Raw genomic sequence first — 21576 nt, forward strand, 5'->3', positions numbered from 1 at the left:
CATTCTTCCACCTAACAAAGGAAAGCCATAATTTCACTGAGGGAAAAGCAGGAAAAAAACCCAACCAAGTGCCAATCAGGTTAAGAGAAAAAGATTCCTTTTAGGCCCTGTCAACCAGCAACCCAAAATTGCTCAGTGAAGGCTGTAACCTGAGGGTGGGCGGGCGGGAAGCTCTCAAAGCAAAATGGCTAATTCTAGGGGAAGCAGCCTTATATAGGCTTCCCCCTCCCTTCTGCAGCAAGGACTCATGGGACAGCTTTTTCCCATGACCCCTTCACACAGAGGAGATACTTGACAAAACCTTGCCCAGGTGATCTATGGCCCAAAGAGCCACTGGACAAAGGCGTCCCATGCTTATTGGTCATGGAACAGGACATATCACTTAATACTCAGATGGCTTCTAAACAGTTTATAAAACATAAAAACCAATTGCAGAAACTAATAAAATGCAAAAATTTAAATATGCCACCATTAAAATACACAATACAATAATCCCATTATAACATTAAAATATAAGTGTCCATGTTTTAATATATAAGCAATAAAACAATCAAAATAAAACAGCACAGCAATTAAAACGGGAGACTTGGGTCAAAAGATCAAGGGAATGAATGTGTAAACAGGTATGTCTTCAAACGCAGGTGGAATGCCAAAACAGATGGGGCCTTTGGTATTTCAGCAGGGAGTGTGTTCCTTAACACTGGTGACACCAGTGAAAAATCCCATTTCCATATCATCACAAGCCAAAGCTGATGGAGGGCACTTCACATCACTGAGGCCACCTGAGCCTCAAGTGACAGAAATGGGCCCAGGAGTACCTGGATTGAGGGTGTGGACAAGGTGCTTTGATCATTCAAGGTGACCACTTGTGTTCTGCACCTTTGTCCACCTTGACTGATAAAAACTAGCAAGGAGGGGACAGCTGGCTAGACCAGGAAGGTGATTAATGCCTCCTTGTGAGAGGGGGTGGTCCCTGCTTCCTTGAAGGCGGCAGTGGTAAACCCATTCCTCAAGAAACCCTCCCTGGATTTGAACATCTAAGTCATTACTGGCCAGTTGTCATGCTCCTCTTCTTGGGCAAGGTTCTTGAATGGGTGGTAGTGGACCAGATTCAGGAGTTCTTGGAGGAAATCGATTTTCATCTAGATCCTTTTCAATGGGCCCAGTTTTGTTTATGTATCTTGTTTTTAGATTGTAAACTTCCCTATGGTCTTCAGATGAAGGATAGTATATGAATTAAATAATAATAGAACAACATCTGTGGAAAAGATGTGGAAAAGGTGGATTTTGAGGAGGAATTTGAAAGAAGTGATATCACACATGTTTTTGGAGTGGGTTGGCAACAAGTTTAATTTCTCCCAGTCTGAAGAACTACACAATGTTTTAAAGTTTTAATATATTAATGACCAGCTGTTTTAATTGTGTGGTTTTCTTTTAACTGTTCGCCACTCTCAGAAACCCTTGGGGTTGAAGAATTATAGATTCAAATGGTTGTACATTGAAAGTTGCCCCAAGGGTCATCTAGTCCAACCCTCTGCTGTGCAGAAATCACAGCTAAATAACCCCTGATGGATGGCCATCTAACCCATTTTAAAACTTCCAATGAATAGTAAAATGTTTGTTCTCTATTTATTCATCTCATAAAATGTATACACCACTTGATTGTTCAAAAATCTCAAAGTGGTTTACAAAACAATAATATCAAAAAAACTTTAAAACATACACAAGTTAAAATACTGAAACAGATTTTAATCACCTCAATTTTCTAAGTATTTGGCTTATCTAAACAGGACTGTTTTTTTTGGCAGGCATCAAAAAGAGCACAGTGAAGGCACCTGCTGGATCTCAATAGTAAAGGAGTTCCAAAATGTAGGCACTAAACACTAAACAATTGAGTTCTTACCAATACAGAATTGGTGTTATAACTATGCATATGTGAAAGAATACAAAAAATATACATTTGTAGTTGGCAGAAATTATCAGTTTAGCTTGACAATAAAAGATCCATCTATAGGGACTAAGTTTGGATGTGCAATGGTTGTCTCCATGAACCCATGCCCATTTAAAACAAATGAAGATTACACTATTGCTTGCCATCTCCAAAGGGGTGAGAGAGAGAGAGAGAGAGAGAGAGAGAGAGAGAGAGATATGAAGGGAGTAACCATCCACACAGAAAACCTGAGATTTGGGAATATGCAGAATCAATCACTGCACACCTAAATTCAATCTGCATTCCCATTTTCAGAGTTGTGTGAGTCTTCTGTGTTTGAATAGTCATCCATAAGTGCCTTTGATTGTTTTTGCTATATAAAGAATGGGGAAAGTTGTTCAGTCACTGAAGTTTTTGTCCTAATCTAAGACTATCTACAATTTCATTCACTTACTATTTCATTCACACATGGCATTGTTTGGGCATGTATGCACCAAAAGAGCTAGATCAGAAGTGGTAAGTAATCAGAGCTACTGTTAAAGCACTTCTGAGATAGAAAAAGAAAAAATGTAAGCAAGTACAGGATAGGCAAGAAACCCATATTATCTTTTAAGAAACTCCTGAACTGAAAGTCAGTACATCTCCTATATTACTGATACTTTAACACAAATCTGAGACATGTAGGCAGGTGATGAATTTACAAATAGTACAATAAGAATGAGTTTTATGAGTGCATGCTATCAGAGATTATTGAAATTAGAAACAATAAAGGCAGATGTTAAGTGGTAAATAGTCAGTGGATTCCAATCATTCCCATCTAAACAACTGTCATCAGCTTTTATATTAACCTCAACCTGTTATTTAGTTTTTCTCATTATGCACATTATTTGACTACTTAAATTGGATTGTTCATACAGTAGCCCTTCAACTCCCTCAGTCAATTAAACCATTATTGTATCTGATTTGTCAGAGTCAGTGTCACTGCTAATCTCCTAAATCCACATCAGTTCCGGAGCTTTACATGTGCTTACTATCTTGCAAAAGAGGGAAGGCGTATAAGCAGGACCCCACAGAGAACAGCCACAGAGCTGAACAGCAGCTCTACTCTGCCCAAGATGGGCACAATTATACATTTTTATACCAGACCAAAAAAAAGTAATTATCAGAGAGAGAGAGAGCGCGTGCGCGCGCACACACACACAGAGTAGATCAATATTTTATTGCTGACATCAAGTTGTACAATCTGTGTGTTTCTCATTTCCTTATTCCACAACAAATGAAAATAAGTGCATACAACTTAATCTTGGAATCAGGATAATCTAAATATTAGCCTGTGCTGCTAATGCAGAAGTATACACCAACACAAAACTATTCCGGAGCATTTTAAAAGTTTGATCTGATCTCAAATTCTCTGTCTTCCTGCACAAGTGGATAGTAGCAAAACCTTTTTTTTATACCTCTTCCCCCTTCCCCTAAATGCTAAACGTCTATACATAAAAGGGGGAGAAGTACGGTAAATTATTGATCAGGGTTACAGCTTCGTCAATCCAGTGCTAAATCTTAAAACACCCACAGGCTGGCATTGCAATTTTATATTGTAAAGTAGAATTCCAGCCAGTCAGCCAGATAAGACACACACACACACACCACACACACGTGCTTTTCTCCCCCTTTAAATAACACACTTCTTTACATAACAAAGGCTGCAGCTTACATATTAAAACAGCACAACCCCCTGGATTCTAAATACGGTTCCCTTCCCCGTACAGGTTTGATCCATCATCTCTTTTTCTGAAGAAAGAGGAAGTAAAACAAAAGACTCTCTTACCACAGGAGTAGAGAGAAAGCAATTCGTTCAGCTACATCCAACAAGCTTTGTGCATGCAGGCAGCATGAGTGATTCTTGGGCCTCACACAAAAGCAAAATAATTGGCTCTCATGAAGAGATGTAAACATCCATCATAATGGCACTAGTACTGAAGCTGAAAGCTACCTCAGCTGTTCTATGTACTCTGACTGGGGGATGATGTCACAAACATCAACTGGGTGTACTCTCATTGGCTTCTGTTACCTGGAATCATATCTTAACCCTAAACTGTCAGATGCACATTTCAGTGTGGATCTCTGTTCCTTGGGAGAGGGATAGGCAGCAATCTCCCATTCTGGGAAAGACAGAGTAGCTGGCAGGTGCACATTGATTAAAAATGGGAAGGAGAATGTGTAAAAAATAAAATATATATCTATCTCTATATACCCAAACTAATTTGCCTAAATTATTAAATTAGAGCCCTAGGGAACTGCATTTTCATAATCTGTTTACTAAATGGCAGTAATCATCAAAATATTGTACAGAAAGGATATTAAAGGAAAGGTTAATGAATACAGCATCTGGAGGATTCAACCATAATGGGCTTACATTGTCTCCTATTGTGCCCAGGCTTTCTGATAGATATACGCTTGGAAAAAGGGGGAGGGTGTTTATTTTGTGATGTTTTACTTTGTTGAAGCAAGCTTTGGAGTTACATTGATTTTAAAGTTTTAAAAGATACATTGTGTGCCCAAATAATACATATATACTGATCTCTAAATAGGAAGTAGAAATTTGGGCATTCTGTAGTCAGATAGGAATGCAAGATAATGCTTTGGTTATGATAATTTATACAGAGGAGCTAAATATGTTATAATACTGGCAATCAGACAAAAATGTGATTTTAAAGCCAATTATAAATGATTTGTATTTCTCTTTTAAAACTCTCAAAAATGCAATTTTCAACTACATTTGACATAATCATTGCAATACTTTAAAAAGTTATTAAGCTACAAAAACACACACACACTTAAATATTTTCCTTCTGTTGCCAAGGTCTCCCCCATTACATTTATCTGAATGGAATAAAGCCTGTGTTGAATAAAACATACAACACTCCAATCTATTTTTGAATTCAGAGTTTCTTTTTCAAAAGCTTACAACTATCCTTATTCTCCGGGAAGAAAAACCTTGAGCTGAACACAGCAAAGGTGGAAAATATTATAGGAGTTTGGGAATTAACTTGATAAACTACTCTTCCTTTGCCTTGTGGTCCTTTCACAAAGTTGTAAAGACTTGGGAGATTAAATTCTGGGGACTTAATAAACAGCAACTCTGTGTGGAGATCCAGACACTGGCCTATTAGTCAAAATGTACTTTAGGCCAAAGTGAAAACCTCTGCTCATTTATTTCTGCCTCAAAACATAGGAGTTCAGATGGAAATGTATAGAGGGGGTGGGGAAGATCCATTGCCATGCAAAGTGACATAAGACTGAATTACAGATCAGAAAGATGAATTTGGACAATGGGAATGCCAACTTTGGGTTTTTTCATGATTAATGGTAAAGATAAGGCCCAATAATTGCTAAGGAGATATGAGTCATGAATAAAAGATTTATTTATGAAGTAAAATCTTCTTAGGCATATAACATGTATAAATTATATTCCTCTGAAAATTTAATGCTATAAATAGCCAAGATCAAGCAGAGAGGCTCTCTGTGATAGAAATCTGACTGTGTGCTTTAGGTCACTCAGCAACACCTTCTAAATTCCTAACCCTAACCCTTTATGAAAGGAGGTTTAACATCTCCTGTTTGTAAGACTTCTATACAAGGCAATGTGTTTTCTCCTTTGAGTAGCTACCCTTCCCTAAGGTTGGGTGAGTATTCAGGTCACTCCACAATTAGGAGCGACCCCCCCCCCATCTAATGGATCATGCTTGGATCAGGACAGATATATATGAATTATATCACATGACTATGAACCTTCCCAAGCATGATTTGCTACTACTTACAGATGTAAGAAGGCAAAAATTTCCATTCTATTCTGTATTCATCATATGCAATGTTGTTTCCATTCCCCTGCAGATCAACTCCCACCAAAAACTACATTCTATCCTGGTTCCCACTAAAGGAAGAACTGGAACTGAATGGAAGATTCTTCCCAAATGCTTTTATGCTCAAGTCACTGCAATACATATGCAAAAACACAGTTCAAAAGCTCAGCAGGCAATACACATCTCTACTCAAGGCATGGATAAACAAAGGCACAGCAGGTGATGTGACTACTCAAAGCAATGACACATCTCCTGAAATCCCGTTATAAAGGAATGGGGCAGGCACAGCTTAACACGGCAAAAGTTTCTGTTCCTTAGCAAGCAATCTAGTACTTACATTGTAGCCTGGATCTGAACCTGAACCTGATCCTTCTGTCCATGCCTCTCTGTTGACCCAGGTAACAGAGAAGACATCTCTGTCTCTTAAGAGGTGGAGGATGGAGGTGCAGTACCCCCTCTGAAGAAGCAGGGCTAGACCCAGTGTCCCACACCTCTGTAGGCAGAGAGGGTGGAGAAAGAAGCCCAATGGAAACATCTGAGACTGACTGGCAGCTGTGAAGAGGGAAGGAGGGGCTGGTGGCTCATGTCACTGAGACTGACAAGGTGTGAGAGCAGATGGAGTGGTGGGCACCCACCCAGAATCCTCAGCATCAGATACCCCTGGATCAGGCAGTGACCTCTCTAGCCCGCTAGAGACATCTTCTGGGTCCTCTGCAATTCTCTCCCACTGGGCAACATCCTAACTCAGTCAGCCCATTATTTATCTCATGGTCTGATGTGGCAAAATTATGAAAGTTACATGAATCGAGTAAGTTATGTTGTCAATGCACAATTCTCCATTCATTTTAATGCAAAGAAAACACAATAGAGAATGGGGCTGGGGACATAATCAATTGCCTAACATTTGCGGAATGAAAGCAACAAGGCAGTAAATACCAATTGTATTTCTGCTAAATTGATTTCCATTCCAAACCATGGGACAAATATACAAACAGTGGCAATTTCCACTTCTGTTTTCTTGGGACATTTCACACACACATATATGAATATTCATATATATATCCCTTTAATGTATGTTATGATTGTTGTGATGGAGCACCATGTCCTGGATTCAAATGCCCATTTGGCCATAAATCCCACTTGGTGACTCATTTCTCTCAGCCTGACGTAACTCACAAAGTTGTTTTGAGGATAAAAATGGGGATATATACATAATAATAAATAAAATGCATAATGATAAATTGTATGGCTATAATGATAGCTGCACCCAAACAGCTGCTCCAAGCAGCTAGAAAATGATTTTAAACAGCAAAAATGTAGAAAGACAGAAAGCCTTTGGGCCACCTCCTAAATGCTTTATATTTATATTCCGTTCCCCTACATTTTGAAAGTGCATAGATTATTTTAAGCATTTGCCCTAAAAAGATCTGCATGGATATTTGACAGTGAATTTACTGGTCTACTCCTGTGCAAGAGACACAAACCAGATTAAGACCATTTGGCCCATTGCTTTCGTTAAGACCAGCATGCCAGGAGAGGAATTTGAAAGAGGTAATTGGGTATGTGCACAGGATGGCCAATCACCTGTCCTCTCCTGCCTCCCTCCCTCCAACAAAACAAACAAACAAAAAACCCTATTGACCATTTGGTTTCACGTTGCTTTCAGCTGGTTGCCAGAAAAAATTCTTTTAAAAAAGCACACCACAATTCCTTAGGTGAATAACCTGAGCTCTGCCCCTAGACATGCCAAAGTTGTTAGGTTCTGTCCCTAGACCTAGGGCCAGTTTCAGCTTTTAGGGGTCTTACCTGGCCTTGGCAGTTCAAATAATTTGTGTGCAGCACCAGGCAGCTTGGTCTAGCCATCATTTGAATTGCACAGTGCCCATAGTATCACATCACTCAAGAGTATTTTTGAAAATAAACATAGCAGCTACTGCTGGGAGCTTTAAAATGGAGAGGAAGCACTCAGCTGGTATTAGCAGTGGGTCCTGCCAAGCCATTGGGACCTTGACAACTGCCCAATAATGCCAGATACTTATGTCAGCCCTGTCTGGACCTGTTACCCAAACCTGTGCTGCCAGACACAACTAAAACTGTTCACCTGTGTCCATGGCTCCACTGCTGAACTGATTCTGGGCCCTGTCCCCTCAGGGGCCACTCAGAAGAACTGCAAGATCTTTCTTTGGGAAGTTGGCAACCTTGTTTATGAACACCAATGGCAATGAAAAAATGTAATCACTGATGGGGGCAGGAGAGATGAAGATCAACTCCAGGTGCCAGAAATGTGAGCCTAACACATATTGGAGATTTCCTTCTTCAGGGATGTGATTTTAACACCAGTTCTCAATACCGTGCAGTAACATGAATAAGAGGTCATCAGGAATTAAACTTTAGCAGCCTGTTCCCCCCCCTCTCTCTCCACCTCCTCCATTCATGCAAATTGCCTTCATCAAATAGTCTTTAACTGTAAGCAGTCTTGAATCTCATCAGGGAAAAATGCAGGGTATAAATAAATACATAATAATAATAAAAGGAGGCTGGTCTGCTAAGGGCTACTACAAAATAGCCCTCCCAAGGAGAATAGCAAGCCTAATAATAATAATAATAATAATAATAATAATAACCCAAATCTCAAATCCAGGTACTCTTTCCTGCCCCACAAACATTTTATAATTCTATTTGAATTTTGAGAAGTGCTGCAAACATTTCTGTCAATCTACTGTTCTCTGACCAACCTGGTCTCTGGAGACAATCCTAATAGAGAAATATAGCTATGGAAAAGATTCCCTTCTCACGCATCTCTAAACAGAAAAACCATGCAGCTTATCAGACTACCGGAAAGCCAGCCCAACATGGAAGGCTCCTCCTTGAACCTTCTTGCCTTAAGTCTCCACCCCTTGTCCCCATATTTGGCCACCTTTGGTCAATGATGTGAGCAATGCATGGCACAAAGGAAACTAAAATAAAAAGGCCATGGGGGGGGGGGGAGTTACAGCTTTAAATCACAAGCTTATACATCTTCTTGGCATTAACAGAAATGACAATTTATGAACAACACAATGGAAATATTGATGGTTATAGAAAGAACTGGCTGGAACAAAGCTTAATGAAGCAGACATCTCATGATCATAATCAATGCAGTGAGGAATCAACACAGCAAGTTTACATGGCCAACAAGGGAATTAGCAGCATTTCAGTTGCCTGAATTGAAGGGAACAAATGAAAATAATAATAAAAATAATGGGCTGCCAAAGCTCTATGTCTCCTCTATGCTGTAACTGCATACTAAAATTCAGAAATAGCTGCTAGCTATTTTCTTCAATTGACCGCTTGAGTGAAAAGCAAATGTAGAAACACTTAAAGTAGTTCAGAAAATTTTTAGCCCTATTATCTCAGGTTTTTTTTGGGTTTTTTATGTTATAAAAATCAGAAGAACTTGATATATTGTATTAAACAAAATACAGTGCACATTCCTATTATACTTGTATAATGGGAAAGAGTTTTTTTGTTGTTCTTTTTTCAGATTAGGTTGTGCTGATGTGAGTCTACACAGTAACATAGTATATAAGAAAATCAAATGATTCCTTCTCCCTTTCCTTGCCTGTGGCCAAATATACTACTTCTGCCTGGATAAAACATATAAAGAAGTAATGTATCAAAATACAGGAAATGGTTTACAATGTAATGGTATGGAAACATGGGCCATGATGCAATTAACACACACACAAACAATTAAGCACTTGATTTCAAAGGGAAACTTAAGCAAGTGCTTAAAACTAACCCATTGAAATCAATAGGGCTTAAGTTGCAATGTAAAATGTATTTACTCGGTAGCAAGCCCCTTTGAACACAGGGCTTGCTTATGAGTAATCATGCAGAATTTTTTTTTCTACCAAGTGTGTTGGTGTATTATGCCCTCAGTTTTTTAGGAGTGAATATGTCACAGGAGTTGAAACAATTTCTTTGCCTGACCCTTTATTCAGGTATACAAGTTTAACAACCAAAGCAATCCACAATAAAAGGATCTGGTTTGCACTGATTAAATGAAAAGGTTTGTTGCATCCTAAGTCAAGTGCAATTGCAAACATAATCATATCATGTTTCAGCAGAGTCACCAAATGGCTCCTTATCTGCTCATTCACAAGATGGCACCTCTATTGACATGCTCATCCTGACCATTTAAAAACAAAACTGGATAATTTCAAAAAAGTTCTTTAAAAGGATATGATTTCATATAGATACCTTTGTAGGCTCTTTTATATGTTATGATCATTTAAAGCTGCAGGGCTGTGAGGCCACAAGTCACTGAAATAAATGGATCAGATGTGCAGTCAGAAAATGTACACATTGTCTCTTCAAATGTCAATGGCAGCCCTCTCCAGTTCCCATCAGTTCTAGCCAGCATGGTCAACTGTCAGGGATGCAGGTTTTCCTAACTTGGTTTGTGCAAATTAAATGCATCCCACTAGCCACAAACTTGGACCTCTCAGATAACTTTGCCCACATCTTTTTTTTTTCTGGATTCCCAGGCACAAAGCAAAAGCTGGGTGCTTATTGAACTCATATGGCAGCTCATGAGTACTAACCATTATGGTGATTCTATGCCTCTACAGACAGAAGCAACATGGTTCAGAATATCAGTTTCTGGGAACCACGGGAGGCAAGAATGCTGCTGTGCTTAGGTCTTGCTTGCACACTTCACATGAGCATCTATTAGGCCCAATGCCTCATGAATATGGTGGCAAATATCATTGTAGCCTTGGAAATTTAACTTTAGCATGGCTTGCCATCAGCACTTTTCAGCAGGTTTCTGCACTGAGACCACAGCAGAGTCTCCTTTAACTTGGTTTCTTTTAAAGCATCTAATCTTTTTAAAAAGTCATTACTATTAAAAGTCTGCCTTCTTGAAATTAGCATTTTCTTTCATTCTTTATATTTATGTGGCTGCAGTGTTTGATCCTATCAGAGAACCAGACTTCCCCATTTCTAATTTGATTTCCCCTGCAGCAAGTCTTATTAATTTCTTCTATATAATATACTGAACGACCCCATGACTTTTTTCTCTCTCTAATGCATTTTGTGCTGTCTTCTTCAAAATATTCCAGCAGCTTTCACAGTTCAATGCTAGTTCATTTTATTCTGGAATCTCCTTGTCATTTTACTGCTCAATGGACAACAGGAAGGACTATTTGAGGAGGGGGCTGCCAGTCAAAATAGACAATACTGGTATAGATTTACAAATAGTCTTTATGGCATAAGGCCTTTGTTCCTAGTACATCAATAAGGTGCCGTCTCTATTGTATGTTTTTAGCACATCAAAAATATTTACCTGGAAGAAGTCTGTGAAATTTCACACCACTGTGTTTTACATTATGATTATGTTTTACTAGGGACCTGCCCTGTTCACATTGCTCACCAATCTCAGCTGCCCCTTACCCCCGGCCATCTACTCCTCCCTTTACACCTCACCAAACCTGCCGTTGCTTCAAGCCCCAGAGCTCCTTCAAGCCGCCTTCCCCTCATGGCAGGCTCATCTTATGTTCTTCCATTCTTATGCTTTTTAGAAGTGTACTTTATGGGTTTTATTGTCTGCTATATGTTGAGCCTATAGCACAGGGGTGAGGACTCTCAGGCTGAGTTGGAGTGGATGAATGTGGCCTACTAGGCCTCTTTAGCCAATCCTTGGGAATTTCTGAGGGCACACCCGTCTCTAGTCCTGCTCCATGTCCTTCTCAAATGACTGAAATATGTCCTTTAACTGTGATAATGGCTCTTGGTTGCCTTGATGGAATATGGAGAGATGTGGGGGGGGGGGCCTTTGGTTTTCGCATGGTGAAATGTATCCTACTGTAGAAAGGTAAGAGTCGCATCCATTGCTCTGCTCACTTTTGCCTCTGACCCAAACCAAAACTTCCAGAAGTTTGCTTGAAAGGGAATACAGCCCTCAAACTGAAAAGGTTTCCCTATCTCTGATATAGAGAAAATATGCTATTGGGTGACTAATAAACACAGTGCTTTTGCAGATCAGCTGTTCCTGTTAGATAACTGCTTGGGGGCAACCACACCTTCCAAAACGGATTTGAAAGATTGAGGCAAATTGTAGGCACAGAGAGTCTAATTTGTAAGCAAGCATAGTATCTGAGACTGAACAAAGCCAATATGAAAGTTTCTACTCCTTTTTACTATGGAATCTTCTTGAAGCCTATAGGATCTTCTGCAGTATATGGAATGCAACCAGTAATAGTATGTGCACTTAATTACTACACCTATCTAGTCTGAATAATTTAGGTACAATGTGTTTTGCATGCTGTGACTGCTCTAATTGGTCACAGACATTGCTTATGCTCCCAAGCTCTTTCATGCAATCCTTTTCACTCTACATGCATTATTCAGCATCTGGTGGCAATAGTTGAAAGTCACTCATTATGCAAAAAAGATAGCAAACCCCAAATTTGGAAGGATTAAGCCGGAAACAGTTCCATGCTTTCTATGTAAAATAATCAAACGGGTCTCTGGTCACCCATCAAAACAGGATTCCTTCCCTTCCCTGCCCTGCACACTTCTGATTACAGATCACTTGCATCCACCGACAAATTGTAAGTCCTATTAGCAATGTCATTCTTTGCCTAAGGGTTCTTTTGGTGCCAAAATGGTTTGCAGAAATACAATAAAAATTAAGGGGGACCTAAATGGAAGTCAGGGGCACTCAAAATACCTCATTGAGGATGCTCAGAGGACGTAGAAAGTTGACTGGCTGTTGGAGGGAGAGCAAAATGGAAAACCAGGAAACATCCTGGATGAGGGCAAAGTTGGCTTACTGGAAAACTGAATAGGAGCACTGCACAGTATAATGTTCATTTTAGCCCCTGCTCAGCTAAAACATTTGAAGAATTTAAGAGGAATAAAAAATAGTATTGTTAAAGCCAATTTTATCTGGGCACATGTTTATAAAATTACCCTGTGTTTCTTCTAAAGCCTTCACCTTTCCTCTGTCATCATGATCTAGGTTCCAGAGGCAATGTAAGAGCAGAGGAAAAGAAAAAAGCTTCCTATGGTTGTTAGGAAGCTGAGGGGAGCCATTTTATTAGGCAGAGTGAGGTGGCTGCCTCAAGAAACGGGTACTGGGAGCAGGGACAGAGCAGTGGTGAGTTGTGGCCTACCCTGAATGATCTGCCCTCAAATTTGGTGGAGGTTGCTGTCCGGTTGATAGTGCTGAAGTAACAGTCAATTTCCACCCTGGGTAGGAACTAGGAGAATTCATTTTCCTCAAGCCAGCCCTAGTAAGAAGAGATGTCAAAGCTTGTTGTTGACAATAACTATGGGTTTATATGCCAGCTAACAGTGAAGAGGGGGGTGTACCAAGGTGTAGAAACAGACATGGATAAGCTGTGGTTCTTCATATATTGTTGGACTACAACTCCCATCAACCCCCACCAGCCTAGCCAATGGACAGGGAAGATGGGATCTGTAGTCTAAACATCTGGAGGGCCACAGCATAGCCACTTTAAGAACTCTTCAAAAGTGGTTTACCTGGAAGAGCGGATTCACGTGACAAATGTCTGCCAGCGACTGACACTTCCATTTGCACTTAGCAGTTCTAATGTGTTCTAGCTGTCCACCTCATCTGGAAAGCCAAACATGCTGAATGCTGCAAAATTGACTTTATTTTCTCAGAAACAAAGAGAGAGATGAGTTTTCCAGTGAAAATAGGCCACCTCTTCCCCATTCTGCGGAATGCATTGATGTTGATCGTTATTTTTTTGTTCCTTACTAAAAAATGAACAACAAAATGTTTTATAGCTGCGATTCTAAATGGATCACCCAGAAATAATAACATAGCCAAGAGCAGCTGACATACGTATGTATGATATCACTGAATTAATTGTAGTTTATATTGCCTGTGTTTGTTGCTGCGGTTTTTTCTGTGTGTGGGTTTTATTTATATTTTTCCAAAGTCTGCTGTTCCATTCTATTTGACCTTAATTAGTATAATTGATAATAGCTTTAGAACTGCATGCCATTTTAATCATGTAGTTACATCTTTCCTGACAGAAGAAAAATGAAGAAGCAGCTGGGACCCATCTATTAATAGTTAGGCAACAGAAAGGTAGAGCAGCAAAGCTCTTCTTTGTGGAGAGATTGGGTCTTCTACAGGATAAGTAATGAACAACTAGTGTATTTTAAAGAGGGACACAGCGATCTCTCCAAGGATATGAAGAACAACAGGAGTGAAGATCAATGTACAGTGGGAATTTGGTATCATTAGAAAGGTGTGTGGCTAGAAATTGGGACACCAAATCGGGAAGATAATTCACGCCATGACATTTTCATACCCCTCGGACTCAATGAATTGCACACACAGCAACTCGACAATTTTTAAGGTTTTGGAGAACCACAGGGATCAACCAACACATAATATTCAAAATCACATTCTTTCCTACAGTGATTTTTATACCGAAGCCCATAATTTATGCTTAACAAAGGAAGATATTTTAGCAAGGTGCCTCTGTATAATTGAAAAAGAAAGAAAGAAAGCTATCAGCCGCATTTCTGGGTAGGGATTTATATGGAGAAATGAGTCTTTTGGTCTGTGATTCAGAGAAAGCCTGGCCCTAGGTGGGAGAAATAAAGTGGGAGAATTTCAGAGCAGGGAACAAAAACGCCCCATTTGACTGTCCAGCATTTTCTTTAAGTGTTATCTTCTTGAAGGTTTCTCCGTTGACGCTAAAAGTTGCTCTCCCTGGGTTTCCAAGGATGTGGATCTTTTCCAACAAAGAGAACCTCTTGCTCGCCAGGTGGGTTTTATCCATCTCTGACTGATCTAGCAAAAAGAATAGTCTGCCCATGGCACTTTTTCCCACACCATACTGGGAGAAAGAAAGATGTCCGTGAAAGTGCCAATTACAGATGAAATATTATGTCCCCCTGTGTTTCTCTATGACAGGATAGCTGAGGAGCCTGGTGCTTTCTGTCTTGTTTTTAGAAGTAACTGATCTAATTCATATGAAACAATATTTCTTAACCTGTGCTCTCAAATAAAGCCTGATCACATACTTACTATCTATCATCTATCTATCTATCTATCTATCTATCTATCTATCTATCTATCTATATGAAAAGACACTGTACCAAAAACCAATTGCTGCATTTTCTTTTTGCTGTGCTTTTTTGGGGGTAGAGACTGGGAGCGATTTGATTCCTGATGCATGAGTTGAGACGACATCAATCATAGCCCTGGTCACACTGTGAAATATGGAGATGATTCAGGTACTTGATGTGAACATTCTGTTACGATATTGAAGCAATGCTGCTGCAAAGTCCTAGCATGAAAAGTAAACATGATGGGAATGTTGGGTCTGTCCGTGGGAAACAGAGGGACAGTCAATTCACAGTGCGAAGCACCGGAATTAGCTCAGAGTGTAATATGAGCTCTTCTGTTTATTCCTGTCCTGGAAGTACAGGATGTGTTTGTCACTACACTGCTGGAGTTTGAAGAGAGCAGTCATGTTTTTTGTAACACTGCAAAGACAGAAATAAAGGCATGTAAATACATTTCTGTCTATCTCTTTCCCCTGCCGGGGGGGGGGCAGGAAAGAGGGGGCGTGTTCTTCGATCAAGACCTTGCCTGCGCTTGCTGGGGAATGCAGCCAGGGAGGTCAACAGGGAATCAAGCCGGGTGCCTGGGATTGTTGCCAGTTTCTGCTGATATGGGCTTGAATTTCCCGACACATTCACCTCCATCCCTGCAAAGCCCTTGGTCACAGCTTTGGTATTCTGTAGAAATGACGGCAAGGAATTAGGAAGGGAAATGGCCAGGATGCAAGTGAAGGAAAGATCACCAATAGTCTGACCTTCACCTCCTCTCAGTGCCATCTGGCAAAACTTGTTCTTTTGGGAGTTGAGGGGTGGAGTTTGATTGTTTTCACACCATTGCTGCAATTTAGCCTTCTTGGGATGCCTTCAAAATCACATTATTTGATATGTTCACAAGGTATCTTGAGGATAAAATAACTCCCACCTGCTGTGACTTGGATATTATGTTTGGAAGGCAACCCATGAAGGTGCCCAGATATTATTCTGCCCTATATTTATAAATAAGTAATTGGACATGCCTATGCTCAACTCCTGTCCTTCTTGGGTCATATCACTGAGAAGGAAGAGTCTGACTGGCTGGGCTCAGGTAGTGATAAATGGGAAAGAGAGAGAGTACTTAGTCTCCTATATAAGCACTACTATGGCCAGTAGGACCATGTGAGGTGGGGCAGAATTTCAGAAGCATCCTCACAAAACCAGCATCATTGCTGCTTTCCTGTATGGACCTGAAACAGGGTGGTGGTGAGGTTAGGAATGCATGATTGCTGTCATGGAACCACCACCACCACCATTTCCAATGGAGGCACCACCCTGCCCCATAGCCCTTTCTTGTAAAGCAACAGTGATGCTAGTGTCAGGAGAATGCCTTTTCACCACCCAAAAGCCCTTGCTGGGTACGACTGCTTCTGAAGAAATGTACATTTGACCCAAAATATTATATATGATCCAGTTTCTAATATCCCCCTTTTGGCAATGTGTTTGAGGATGTGGCTGCAGCTGATTTTATGACTGTAGATTTGCTTTTGGTACAGAAGTGCCATCCTGAAGAATGATTTATGCCAGGGCAGAGACAGGAATAGTGGCACCTTGTTTTTGCTCCTGAATCTCTCAGCAGCTTTCAGTCACCAGGCAAAAGCCTCCCCCCCCCCAACCTTTGGGGCTTCTTAACTTTTGTTGTTCTATTTTATTTTCATCCTGTTTTTATAGAGTTGCCATTTTTAGCTCATTTCAGCGTAGTTATTTTATGGTGCTGGTACTATTTTATTGGAAGCCACCTTGATAATATACAGGAGCACATGGTACAAATCTAAGAGGTCAATAACAAATCCATACTAACACAGTTGGTTCTGGGTATTCGTAAGGAAGGGTTGTCAATCTTTTTGGGTACCATGGGTAACAGTCATAAAATAGCTGCCAGTGAGGACATGTCATGAGACAAAATTAGAGAGTACACTTCTTGCTTCATCCCCTACAGGACAACCTCATCCTTACCATGGGGAGTAAGCTATATCCTGCTGATCCCAATTCTGGAGTTTGCACAATTTTGATTTACACACACACACACACACACACACACACACACACACCAATGGTGTTGCTGTCTAACAAGGAACATATCTTCACAATACAAAATTTTATCTTATTTCACATGATAAAGGGAATCTCTTCAAATCCTGCTATTTCACTGGAATGAGAAATGACATTTGTATGTGTGAACTTCAGAAACAGCCGCTTCCTTCCTCTTGGACTCCTTCAGCAACAATCTCTCTCTCTCTCTCTGGAAAGCTGCAAGCTTCTTCATGCTCTAGATCTCACCCTGTCTAAACATATCAGAGATGAATGGATGTTTTTAAACTTTTGCTCTCACTTGAACCCATTTGTGCCTTAAAGGTTTGGAAACAGGCAACATTGGTAAACTACTCTGTTGTTGCATTACATAAAGTGATGGTGGAAAGCAAATTAAGCAAAGTGCATAGTTAGCTTTGCAAAGTGCCTTTTCTTTTCTTTTCTTTTCTTTTCTTTTCTGAGGGGGTGTTCAAGTATCAAGAGACAGCTCTCAGGTAAAGGTTCCCTGCCACAAAGAATGGGAAGTGAGATGGCAGCAGCAGAAACAGCATTTTAAAGATATCACTGTGTGATTACCAAAATGGCAATTTAATGTCCATAGGGAAAGCAATACAACTGAAAGGTGCAAAAAAAGTATGCAGTATATATAAATGTATCTACAAATGAAGTTGATTGCTCAACTCATAACTGAAGTGAGCCACCTAAGGGTGACAGGAAAGTTACCTACCAACATTCACACCTTTTTTTTTGAATTGGTCCAGTATTCTGCACAACAGTTGGCTGGTTATTACAGATCAATATCCAACTGATTATCCAAAACAGCCATCCACCCCAAGTCCCAATTTCTTATTTCCATCCCTGCTTCCCATCACTACTGGCTATTCCATGAGCTATATTCGATGCTAATCGTACTTACATCAGACTCATTAAAGTTAATGGACAATAGTAACTTGGGTTCAATAATTTCAATGGGTCTACTCTAAGTAGGACTTAGTTGAACACCACCCTCTGCCTTCAAACTCATGTCTTCCAATTCCCCTGGTGCTTTCTTCCCACCTTGGCATTCCTCTTCCATGCCTCTCCAGTCTTCAGCCCTGATGCCTCCCAGGAAGTTACACAGTGCTTGTTCTTTTTCAAACACCGTGTTAGGTCTGCCTCCACACTCACAGCACAATCTACCTGCTTCCTACACAATCTCTACCATGACTAAGCACATTCTGTGATGCTCCTTTCCCCATACAACTTGAGTGTTTGTGTGTTTGTTTATTAAGCTCAAAGGCAATAATCACCTTCCCCCCCTTCATGGATTATTTATTTATTTGCCATCTATATTTAATGTTTAAAGTATTTGTATCAGCATGAGGATGTCATTATATGCAGGGGGGGGTCAATTTGTTGTTTGCAGTTGTCAAACAACTGGAAGTCGGATAAATCCTTCCAGCACATCACCAAGTCTACCACCGATCTACCAACTGCCTACCCCTGGTTTTATCACCAGATGGCACTGGACTTAGGGCAGACCCACACCCTACATTAAAAAAAAACATCCAATGCACATTTAAAGTACATGGTTTCTCTCAAAGAACCCTGGGAGCTGTAGGGTACTAGGAATTGTGGCTCTGAGGGGAAGCGTCATTTCCCAGAATTCTTTGGGGAAGATATGTAGCTTATATGTGCTTGTGTGGTGTGAATCTGACTTTAGTTATATCTGGCTGCAGTGACAAATCCCATGTTGTTGTTTTGTTCTTGTTAGAAAAAGGCAATGTGGTGTTTTTCTACCTTCCTCTGAGTGTTTCCTCAGCTTTCCATGTCACTCTGCCTTTCACTTTTATAAATATCAAGAAAGATGTTGGGCTGCTCAAGTTAACTTTATAGAAATGGAACAATAAAGCAAATCTCCTCACATCCCTCCACTATATCAGTTGTAGAGCAGGATAGCAGATCTTAATTGTGTTGCATGGTGGAAGTGTGGTTGACATAGGACTAAAATCACGACCCATATTTCAGCCCCAAAAGATTGTGTCAGTGATATATCACTCATGCTATGAAGGGTAATTCAAATGGCTTACAATGTACATACAAGTGAGCTATATATTGTTTTTCCCAATAAACAGGCAATGTTTCAATGAAAACTACCTTGCATCCACAACTTAAGGATTTCTGTCAATAAAACATGCCATTTAGAGGTCTTTATGGAGAGAGAAAGTGAAGAACTAGATGGGGAACCCAAGGCGGCTGGTTATGTAAGAATGGGAAGAAAAAAAATGCCAAAAATACTTCTTTGGATGAATAAGGAGATTTACATGGGTACATATGGGATATCAAAATCTGTTTCCAATCCAATGACAACTAAGTGCTTCTTTTTGGGTGTCCTAGACAACAGACCAAGTGTAAGAAAGCTCCTTGATATTGTGCACCACTACAGTCTAATTAATTGAAACCCTGCCAATTTTCAGACAGTCACAATATACAGTATATAGAAGACCAGGAACACACACACACACACACACACACACACACGGCTTTTACATACAAGAATGCACTAGAGAAGAGCTGGCAACTCTTGATTGTTGCAATGAGTTTGATTATAATTAATCACAATTAAATCTGAACAAAGCAACGTATGGCAGCATGGTTTTTGAGCAGAGATTTGACAAGTATAATGAATAAAAGGATGAGAGCTTGAAGAAAACAAAACAAAGTGTAGAAAAGAGAGCAGAGATTAATCCACCCAGAAATGCACCCCATATGAAATTAAATATTTATCCTATTCACATATACTAAATAGAATGACTGCAAAAGATTGGTTATATTCAGCTTTCCTCAGGGGCAAACTACACACATGCAAATATATGTAATGATGCTCAGACAGATTTTCTTTTTCAATGCATAGAAGCCTCAGGAGAGAGCAATTCCAAGCAGATGAGTAGGAATAAGCAAGTTCTTAACCTTCCCAGGTGCTATTATTTTCCCCATTCAAAATGGCTTCCCTAAGTTCAAACTTCATTGGGGGTGGGGAAGCATCTTAAGGGAGTAAGAATAGCCAGTAGGGAAATGGTTAACCTTAAAGCCACCTTACAAGGTGGCTGCGGCAATTATTTAGACAATATCTCTAAACAGTGTACAAGGAACACAACACAGTGGAACCAAGAACGAGTTAAAACTCTAAAATCAGAATTCAGTTGAAATGCTTGCTGCATTATTTTATTTTTAAGTCTTCAGTAGGCACTGGAAATTCAACAGGAAGGGGGCCTGTCTGATCTCCAGTGGGAAATCTATAAAATTAGGCCCACAATACTGAAGCACAACTTCTTGGGGATACAAGCCATGCATCCGAGACATGTCTTATCCGTCAACAGTCCTGATTGGACTGGGACATCATGGTATTACAGAAGCCATCCTGGCTTTTGATTGGATGTCCCATTTTTGGTGCTGAGCTCTTGTGCAAGCCAGGTGGTTTCTGTGAGAGCTGGGCACCAAAAGATACACTGAGCAGGAATTTCCAGCGATTGAGGAGTGGCAGACGAAGATGATGGACTATGCAGAATTAGCCAAGCTGTCCGGTAGGATCTGGAACCAAGACAACCAAAAGTTTCAAAGAGACTGGAGTAAATTTATTGGGTACAGTGGTACCTCAGGTTAAGTACTTAATTCGTTCCGGAGGTCTGTTTTTAACCTGAAACTGTTCTTAACCTGAAGCACCACTTTAGCTAATGGGGCCTCCAGCTGTCGCCACGCCGCCAGAGCATGATTTCTGTTCTCATCCTGAAGCAAAGTTCTTAACCTGAAGCACTATTTCTGGCTTAGTGGAGTGTGTAACCTGAAGCGTATGTAACCTGAAGCGTATGTAACCCGAGATACCACTGTATATGAATTATTGTAAAAATGTGAAGACACTAGCAGGATTGAAATAAATCCTGCAACGAAACTTAAAACATTTTATAACTTTCTAGACCAAAGAGACAGAGTTGACTATAACATAAAGGACAGAAAAGGAGGTTTTAAAGTGAGATATAAAGACTTGGAAAGGGATGGAGGGAAGTCACAAGCTCGGCAGAGCAAAGAGTATTTTTATTTGCTATTGTAATGTTGGAAATATTGTGTTAAGAAATAAAAATTATATGTAAAAGTAAATAAATACACTGAGCAGGAACCCATGGAGGGGGAGGGGGAACTGCTGGTGAGACAAGTCAGGTCACCCCTGCCAGACCCAGGCACCACACCACCTCAGCCCAATGCTACCCCATTGGAGAAGAATATGACGGTGAAGACAAGGAAAACAATGAGGACAGGGAAGAAAGGGAGGAGGAGGAGCTGGAGGTGCCGGTCTGGCGTTCACTAAGGGAGCCAAGACAGGGGACCGGGGCAGGAGTGCAGCACCAAACAACATGCATCCCAGTTTTAATCAGTGAAATGTTGGAAGGTATGACAAGTGATATAACACTATCAGCAAGTCCCCCCAAACCCTCAGACAGGGATATTAGGGATCAGGTAGCTCCTGAGGTATCCTGGGCACAGGGGATTGTAAGTTAATACAATAATTTTCGTTGTAGTCCTGTGCTGCCAGCAACGGCAGAGCTCAGTGGAAGGAGAAGCCAGCCAACCAGTTGAGACTCAGGGAGG

At 40.4% G+C, this 21576-nt stretch overlaps 1 protein-coding gene across 2 annotated transcripts in view; it reads right to left on the bottom strand.

Annotated features, from left to right (window-relative positions):
* Window positions 1–21576, bottom strand: part of MGAT4C (MGAT4 family member C) — a 309759-nt gene that overhangs the window by 118486 nt on the left and 169697 nt on the right. The window contains exon 1 of one of the 2 annotated variants that reach the window (XM_053406768.1): window positions 3759–3901. The exons of the other annotated variant lie outside the window; for it this stretch is intronic. The gene's annotated coding sequence lies outside the window, so the exon portion shown is untranslated. Of the gene's footprint in view, window positions 1–3758; window positions 3902–21576 lie in introns of those variants that run through there. 2 annotated transcript variants of the gene reach the window in all.

The sequence above is a fragment of the Podarcis raffonei genome, chromosome 10, assembly GCF_027172205.1.
Source record: "Podarcis raffonei isolate rPodRaf1 chromosome 10, rPodRaf1.pri, whole genome shotgun sequence".
NCBI lineage: Eukaryota > Metazoa > Chordata > Lepidosauria > Squamata > Lacertidae > Podarcis > Podarcis raffonei.